The 9,548-nt window shown below is 48.4% G+C and overlaps 1 non-coding gene across 1 annotated transcript; it reads right to left on the reverse strand.

Annotated features, from left to right (window-relative positions):
* Window positions 1-563: 563 nt before the first annotated feature.
* On the reverse strand, window positions 564-701 carry LOC119930161. Its single transcript, XR_005451650.1, has one exon. It is a non-coding gene; the product is annotated as a small nucleolar RNA SNORA7 (small nucleolar RNA).
* Between the last annotated feature and the right edge of the window lie 8,847 nt (window positions 702-9,548).

Here is a 9,548-nt window from a genome sequence, read left to right on the forward strand (position 1 = left end):
GTCCCTGCGGGGGTAAGGCTACCACCCCTATCATATCGTTCTTTCCACAGCGCTTAATACAGTGCTCTTCACCCAATAAGCACTCAGTAAATACCACTGATGGATTGATTGAGTCTTCCTTAGAATGGCCTGGGAAATGGGATGAAAACAGAACATGAAACTCTTCCTCATCTGCCTATTTCCCAAAAGCCCTATTTATGGTCATCAGGGTCTCTACGGGTCAGGGCTGTAGAGAGGAGCTACATTTTTAATCTTCTGCCTAGTTTGTAAAGTCATTGGTTAGGTATTTCTTTTTTTTTGCTTAAAGGACATGTTAGACACTGTACTAAGTACTGGGGTCTCGTCTTATGCGGTGGAGTCGTCTCTGACCCACAGTAACCCCATGGACACATCTTTCCCAGAACGCCCAACCTCTATCTGCAATCATTCTGGTAGAATATTCAAAGATTTTTCTTGGTAAAAATATGGAAGTTGTTTACCATCACCTTCTTCAGCGCTGTAAACTCAAGTCTCCACCCTCGACTCTCAGCCATGGCGCTGCTGCCCAGCACAGGTGAGTTTTGACATGTAGCAGATTGCCTTCCACTCCCTAACCTCTGCCCAAGCTAGGAATGGAATGAGTAGGCCTCTGCTTGACTCTCCCTCTCAAAACTGAGACTGGTAGAGGACTGGAAACTCCCCAGGTGCAACCCTGAGAGGGTAAGTACTGGGGTGGATAAGAGGAAATCTGGTTGAATACAGTCCCTATCCCACAGGGGGCTCACAGTCTTGGAAGGAGAACAGGTCTTGAATCTCCACTTTGCTGATGAAGAAACTGAGGCACAGAGAAGTTGTGACTTGCCCAAGGTCACATAGCAGACAAGTGAGGGAGCCGGGATTAGAACCCAGGTCCTTTTGACTCCCAGCAAGGGCCTGGGAGTAGGAAGGCCCTGGATTCTAGTCCCAGCTCAGCCACTTGTCTGCCGTGTGACCTTGGGCAAGTCATTTAACTTCTCCGTGCTTCAATCTCTGTGTCTCAGTTAACTCATCTGTAAAATGGGGATTAAGAGTGTGAGCCCCATGTGGGTCATGAACTGTGTCCAACCTAATTACCTCGTATCTACCCCAGTGCTTAGAAAAGCGCCTGGGAAATAGGAAGTGATTAACAAATACCATTATTATTATTACTAGGCCACATCATTCATTCAATCATATTTATCGAGTGCTGACTGTGTGTAGAGCACTGTACTAAGCGCTTGGAAAGTACATTACTTTCCAATTGCCCTGTCTGCTCTCCCAATTACCCTGTGCTTCTTGGATGATCTCCCCCACGCTACCACCAGAAAATCCCTGCTGCCCTTTCTCGACGGCCTCTCGACGTAGCATTCGTTTGGATCTGGCCCTTTAACAGGACTGGATGTGAGCACTTCCCAAACACAAGGCATCGCAGGAGCCTCTGCAGCTTAAGAGCGGTTTCCGACTGTGCGCGCTCACAACTGCAGGGATCGGCCACAGGCGGTCCATCTATCGCGCTGGAGATTTGGTTGATTTCCTTCTTCCCATTCCCCTTCAGTTATGGGGACTCCGTTTCCACGTCCCTGAGTGGGGGGAGGGGGGTCACATGAGGTGTCCGAGCCCTGCGAAGAACCCGCTTGAGAGAGCTGTGCACCAGCCTAGGCGGTAACGGGCACTAGCTGAATAATAGATAGTGGCCGGGGCATTGTGAGGGTCTCGTAACCTGATCTCCGGCCCAGGCCACATGGCCAGAAATGGGAGAGAAATGGGACACAGGAGCTCTTAGGAGGGGGTTGGGGTGGGTGGGAGGCAGGGCTACCAACAAAGCGTGACCCAGTCACTTGATAGCCACCGGGCCCGTGTCTCGGCCACTATCTGGTGTCCCTCCAAACCAGGCGAGGACAGGAAATGAAAGCCTCCGTTGGCTCCAGCAGGGGACTGGCGGAGAACCACTCCGGCTCCTTTACCACTGGAAGCTTGGTCCGATCACTGTGGGCGGGGAAAGTGTCTGTTTATTGTTGTATTGGACTCTCCTAAATGCTTAGTACAGTGCTCTTCACGCAGTCAGTGCTCAATAAAATGATTGATTAATGAATGCAGTCATCACTGAATTCGCAAGAAAAGGGATTTCTGGTCAAGCCAGTTCCTCTTTCTGTGGCTGAACAGAAGTCACCTAAATTCTCGGGTTTGATCTAGGTAGTGACTTCTTTCAGGATATTCTTCACCATGTGGAAATGGTTCAAAAACTGATATTCGGATTTTGAAGTGCTGAGGTAAAGTATGTAGAATGCCTTGAATCCTGTGAGCAGTCAACCGAAGTCAACCGAAACAGCCTTAGGCTGTTTGAGCTTCATATGTGTCTGTTTATTGTTGTATTGTACTCTCCCCGGCGCTTGGTACAGTGCTCTGTACACAGTAAGTGCTCAACAAATATGACTGACTGATTTACTTAGCAGGTGGGGCTGTGAACGTGTTCCTGAGCAGCAGTGTGGCCTAGAGGAAAGAGCACAGACCTGAAAGTCAGAGGACCTGGGTTCTAATCAAGCTGTACCACTTGCCTTGGGATGTGTCTGTTTATTGTTCTATCGTTCCCTCCCAAGCGCTTAGTACAGTGCTCTGAACACAGTCAGCGCTCAATAAATGTGACTGACTGACTGCTGGGTGACCTTGGGCAAGTCACTTCACTTCTCTGTTCCTCAGTTCCCTCATCTACAAAATGGGGATTCAATACCTCTCCTTTCTCCTACTTAGACTGTGAACCCCATGTGGGACAGGGACTGTGCCCTCCTTTTTCCTCTCCTCTTCCTCTGCCCCTCCCCATTGTCCCCCCCTCCCTCCCTCTGCCCTACCCCCTTCCCCTCCCCTACAGCACTTGTATATATTTATTGCTCTATTTATTTTATTTGTACATATTTATTACTCTTATTAATGTGTATATAGCAATAATTTTATTTAGTCTGATGGTATTGACACCTGTCTACTTGTTTTGTTGTCTGTCTCCCCCTTCTAGACTGTGAGCCCGTTGTTGGGTAGGGACCATCTCTATATGTTGCCAATTTGTACTTCCCAAGTGCTTAGTACAGTGCTCGGCACACAGTAAGCACTCAGTAAATATGATTAAAAGAATGAATGAATGTGGCCAGACCGCATCAATCTATCAATCAGTCAGTCAATGGTATTTATTGAGCATTCACTGTGAGCAGAACAATTACTGCATGCAGAGCATTGTACAAAGCACTTAGGAGAGTATAATACAACAGACAGTGTCTGACATGATCATCTCAAATATACCCCAGGGCTCAGTACAGTGTTTGGCACTTATTATTGTTATTATTGATAATAATAATAATAATATTGATCATATTTATTAAGCTCATACTGTGTACCAAGCACTGTACGAAATGCTTGGTTAGATCAAGATAAACATAGCAGACACAGTCACTGTTCCATATAAAGGGGAGGAAGAAAATGTATTTTATTCTCCTTTAAAAGTTGAGGAAATCGAGGCACCGATAATTTAAATGACTTGACCAGGGTCACATAGGAAGCAAGTGGCAGACCTGGGATTAGAACCCAGACCTCGACTCCTAGGCCTAGATTTTTTCCACTAGTCCATGACCCCATTTCCCGCCCCCTGCCATGACACTGGTGAGACAGTTTGCAAAGCCAGTATTCATACAAATCAATCGTATTTATTGAGAGCTTATCTGGAGCAGAGCACTGTACTAAGCACTTGGGAGAGTACAATATAACAATAAACATATTCCCTGCCTACAACGAGTTTATGGTAACCATAACCCTGTTTCTTGGGGTGGTTGGGGTGGGAGGTTCTTTGCCTCTCTGCTATGAGTCCATCAGAACCCCAGGTTGTCAGCTCAGAGAAGCAGCATGGTCTAGTGGATAGAACACAGGCCTGGGAATCAGAAGGACCTGGGTTCTAATTCTGGCTCCATCTCTCATCTGCCATGTGACCTTGGCCAAGTCACTTTGCTTCTCTCTGCCACAGTTCCCTCATGTGTCAAATGGGGATTGAGACTGAGAGCCCTATGTGGGGCCGGGATGGTGCCCAACCAATCTTGTATCTCAGCCAGGTCTTAGTACAGTGCCTGGCACGTAGTAAGCGCTTAACAAATACCTCAGTTATTATTCATTCATTCAATCGTATTAATTGAGCACTTACTGTGTGCAGAGCACTAAACAAAGAGCTTGGGAGAGTACAATACAACAATAAACAGACACATTCCCCACCCACAATCAGCTTACAGTATACAATACAGGAGACAAGATATTAATCTATATGAATAAATGACAGATATGTACATAAGTGCTGTGGGGCTGGGAGCGGGGGAGAACAAAGGGAGCAAGTCAAGGTGACACAGAAGGGAACTGTGGGAGAAGAGGAAAGGGGGGCTTAATCAGGGAAGGCTTCTTGGAGGAGGTGGGCCTTCCATAACCCCTTCGTGGCTGTCTGAGAATGAGGTCACGATGCAGGTTACTCTGCAGCTTCTGAACCGATGCATGTGACCAGGTGTTGCCAGGGGGTGAGGAGGGAGAGGGGTATATTTATCAAATCAGAGAAGCCTATAGAAACTCTGCCATTGCTGGCCTTGCCTCCCAATGTGCCTACCCCTCATTTTTTTAATGATTCATTCACTCAATCGTATTTATTGAGCGCTTACTGTGTGCAGACCACTGTACTAAGCGCTTGATATTCGTTAAACACTTATGTGCCAGGCACTATACTAAGAGCTGGGGTGGATACGGGTTGGACACTGTCTCTGTCCCACATGTTGCTCACACTCTTAATCCTCATTTTGCAGATGAGGCAGCTGAGCCCCGGAGAGTAAAGTGACTTGCCCGAGGTCACACAGCAGACAAGTGACGGAGCAGGGATTAGAACCCAGGTCCTTCTGACTCAATAGGCCACGCTGCTTCTCTTTGTGTGTTTGTTGGGGGGTGGGGGGGGAGTTTCTCACTCCCCCCAGTTCCCAACTTAGAGCTCACTGCTCTGTCCTGGACTAGCCCAGAAGACCAGGCCCCCCAAGGAGCCCCTGGCTGTATGCTGGTCACAGATGGCAGACTCAGAGTGCAGCGCCGGGTGCCAGAGATCACATCCAGACCTGAAGGGAGGGGCAGGGTTCAGAGTGAGATTAGAATAGAAATCAGGGGGAGAAGCCAGTGAGGAAAGAAGGGGTCGGGCCTCAGGGGAAGCGGAGCAGGAGATCAGCGGGGGCTTCGACGAAACAGGTCATTATTTTCTGTCTGTGTCAGGGTCGTCTGCCGAATCCCGAGCCAGCACCGATGCTTATGGCCCAAGTTGGCTTTTCTGGGCTGGGCTGGTCCCCCTGACTCCCTCTATCAGCTCAAGCCTCCCTCAACAGTGGGGAGGGGCTCTGGGATAATTGTCATTCACCAGTTCCATTCTTCCATTCCGGCCACAAGCCTGTGAGCACAGAGACCGCTACACCTGGGGATGAGTCTTTATTTGTGTTATGGCTTTCCTAAAGCTCCTACTTCCTGTCAGGCACCATATTAAGAGGGGAGGTATGTACTACTTTATCATGTCTGTGAGCCCCCTGTGTGGCGGAGACTGAGTCTGACCTCAAGATTCAAGTAAAGAACAGTAATCGCTTAAATAATATAACAAAAATAAAAATAACAATAGTAATGAGAGCCCCCCAAAAGAAATTCAGAAGTACTTCTGGTGTGCCCTGGTTAATCACGTTTTTCCAGATTCCGAGTGGAAGAGAATAATGAAGAAGGAACACGGTCCTGGGAGTCAGAGGACCAGGATTCTAACCCCAGTTCTGCCAATTGCTTGCAGTGGAATTTTGTGCAAATCATTTAACTTCTCCGTGCCACAGTTCTCCTGTTCTCCCTCCTACTGAGACTGTGAGCCCCACGCAGAACAGGGATTGTGTCCAACCTTATTGACTGTCTCTACCCTAGGGTTTAGAACAATGCTCGACACAGAGTAAGCACTGCACAAATAACATAAAACCAAACAAACAGGGGGCTCACAGTCTTAATTCCCATTTTACATATGTGAGGTAACAGAGTCACAGAGAAGTGAAGATCACACAGCAGACAAGTGGCGGAGCATGATCTATCCACTAGGACACTTGCTTCTCATGCTAATACATGCAAAAGCTAACTGTGGTATTAGTTAAGCCTAATTAGTATTAGGGGAAGCAGCGTGGCTCAGTGGAAAGAGCCCGGGCTTGGGAGTCAGAGGTCATGGGTTCTAATCACGGCTCTGCCACTTCTCAGCTGTGTGACTTTGGGCAAGTCACTTAACTTCTCTGGGCCTCAGTTCCCTCATCTGGAAAATGGGGATTAAGATTGTGAGTCCCACGTGGGACAACCTTGATTACTTTGTATCCCTCCAGCGCTTAAAACAGTGCTTGGCACATAGTAAGTGCTTAACAAATACCAACATTATTATTATTATTATTAAGTGCTTCCTTAAGGGCCAGACACTATGCTAAGTACTGCAATCAGGTTGGACACAGTCCCTGCCCCACATGGGGCTCATATTCTAAGGGGAGGGGGGCAACAGGCATCTTATCCCCATTTTACAGTTGCAGAAACTGAGACCCAAAGAAGTTGTGACTTGCCCAAGGTCGTGCAGAATGCAAATGGTGGAGCTGGGACTTCAACCAGACTAAGCCCACCTTTTCCTCTGCTTCTTCTTTCCTCCCCTTTTCTCCGTTGCCCTCCCTCTGCCCATCCACCAAGCTAGCTCTCTTCCTCCCTTCAAGGCCCTGCTGAGAGCTCACTTCCTCCAGGAGGCCTTCCCAGACTGAGCCCCTTCCTTCCTCTCCCCCTCGTCCCCCTCTCCATCCCCCCATCCTACCTCCTTCCCTTCCCCACAGCACCTGTATATATGTATATATGTTTGTACATATTCATTACTCTATTTATTTATTTATTTATTTTACTTGTACTTATCTATTCTATTTATTTTATTTTGTTAGTATGTTTGGTTTTGTTCTCTGTCTCCCCCTTTTAGACTGTGAGCCCACTGTTGGGTAGGGACTGTCTCTATATGTTGCCAATTTGTACTTCCCAAGCGCTTAGTACAGTGCTCTGCACATAGTAAGCGCTCAATAAATACGATTGATGATGATTGATGATGATTTATTTTATAAATGATGTGTATAGATCTAATAATAATAATGATGATGGCATTTGTTAAGTGCTTATTATGTGTCGAGCACTGTTCTAAGTGCTGGTGGTGGGTACAAGGTCATTAGGTTGGGGCTCACAGTCTTAACCCCCATTTTACAGATGAGGGAACTGAGGCACAGAGACGTTAAGTGACTTTCCCAAAGTTACACAGTTGACAGGTGGTAGAGCCAGTATTAGAACCCATGACCTCAGACTCCCAAGCTCGTACTCTTTCCACTTATTTATTCATATTGATGTTATTGATGCCCGTTTCCTTGTTTTGATGTCCGTCTCCCCCCTTCCAGACTGTGAGCCTGTTGTTGGACAGGGATTGTCTCTATTTGCTGCTGAATTGTACTTTCCAAGCGCTTAGTACAGTGTTCGGCACACAGTAAGCGCTCAGTAAATACAATTGAATGAATAAATGAACCAGTCCAGTCCAGTTCTCTTTCCTCGAGGCCATGGTTAAGCACTTCACAGGCCTGGGGCAGGACAAGAAATGATGGAGGTGGCAAGCTATTAGCTGTTCTGCAGTGACTAGTACTCCTTAACCACTGGGTTCCCGGGACTGCTTTCTTAATAATCCAAGAAAGCTGAATTTCTCAGGGCTGCAGAGGATACCATTTTGAGCAGGTGATCCAGTAGGGAGGGCGGTTTTGGAACGCTTGCTCTCCCTGAGAGACCAAAGATTGACATAAAAATACCAGACTGTAAGCTTCTTGTGGACAGGGAATGTGTCTACCAACTCCATTCATTCACTCAATCATATTTATTGAGCGCTTACTGCAACATATTGTACTTCCCCAAGTGCTTCGTACAGAGCCCTGTACACAGTAAGCGCTCAATAAATACCATTGATTAATTGATGAGGCACTTTTTCACCTAGGAGCTCTGAGCAGTTTCAAAAGTTAGAGAAGCAGCGTGGCTCAGTGGAAAGAGCATAGGCTTGGGAGTCAGAGGTCATGGGTTCTAATTCCGGCTCCACCAGTTGTCTGCTGTGTGACTTTGGGCAAGTGGCTTAACTTCTCGGTGACACAGTTCCCTCATCTGTCAAATGGGGATTAAGACTGTGAAGCCCACGTGGGACAACCTGATCACCTTGTATCCTCTTCAGTGCTTAGAACAGTGCTTTGCACGTAGTAAGCGGTTAACAAACACCATTATTATTGTTAAAAGACCATCTTTTTCTTCAATCTGGGCCTTTTTTCTTTTGCAGTCATTCATGCATTCATTCAATCATATTAACTGAGCGCTTACTGTGTGCAAAGCACTGTACTAAGCACTGGGGAGAGTAGAGAGGGGTGGGAATAACTCTTCCCACTTTGCAGCCGGAGAGACTGAGGCCCACGTTCAAGTCCCACAGAAAAATCCAGGGCGACCTGCGACTAGAGTCCAGGTCTTCTGACTCAGACACCCCACCAGTTTTCTCTCCTCCTGCTTTGGGAGGCTTAATTCGTCTTCCTCCTCCTAAGACGGGCTCCTCTCCCCAGCCGTATTTCCATCTGCCAGTCCGCTCGAGGGCTTTGATCCCTGGATGGGCTCTGACACGCTCCACCATATTGCTAGCAATTTCCAGGCCTTCCCTCCCCTCCCCACCCCCTCCCGGCCTCTCCCTGCCTCCTCCTGGGTGGGTTCGTGTCCCCTTTCAGTAATTACTGTGTGGAGCTATTCTCCACAGCCACAGCCCTGACAGCAGGCGGCTTGCTCTCCTCTGTGGAGAGAGATGAAAAGCCTTTCCTAGCTGGTTTTGCTGTAGGCGATCCTAACCTCTCCCCCACCTCTGCTCTCGACATCCACCCTGAGAAGGAAGGCCGCCCCCCACACACTCCTGGCCTCCCCCCAGATGCCTCCACCCCCCGGCCTAGACCCCAGGGCAGCCACAGAAGCAGCAGCAGCGGCTGCGGTGGCAGATGAGGGGCGGGTGGCCTGCTCTGGGGCAGCCAGGCCTGCTCCCGAGCCCGCGGGGTTCCCGTGACCACCGGGAGATAGAGAGAGAGCGTCAGCTGTCAGGCAGGGGAGGACATCAGCCTGTAATTACCTGCTTTCTCTGCTCACTCCCAGACCCAGAGGGTGAATTGAAAAGGCAGAGCTGAGGGAGATGAAATACGTTCAGAGAGCTGCAAGTGTTAAATTGTTGCTCTGAAGCCCTTCTCGCACGTTCCCCCCCCAACCCCGTTCACCCCCTCTCGCAGCAGCCGGGGGAAGTTGGGGGTGATTTCGCTTTGGGGTTCACTTGGGGAAGTTACAGAGGCTGAGGTTTCCTTAGGTGGAGGGGCCCCATCTCCCCAACTCCCTCCCTCCCCTTCCTCTTCTCCTCGCTTCATGAGTTCACTACAAAGGAAAAAATTGCGGCTCGTTCTTGTGGATGGGAGCAGTCCTGGAGT

This window comes from Tachyglossus aculeatus, chromosome 6 (genome assembly GCF_015852505.1).
Source record: "Tachyglossus aculeatus isolate mTacAcu1 chromosome 6, mTacAcu1.pri, whole genome shotgun sequence".
In the NCBI taxonomy this organism is placed as follows: domain Eukaryota; kingdom Metazoa; phylum Chordata; class Mammalia; order Monotremata; family Tachyglossidae; genus Tachyglossus; species Tachyglossus aculeatus.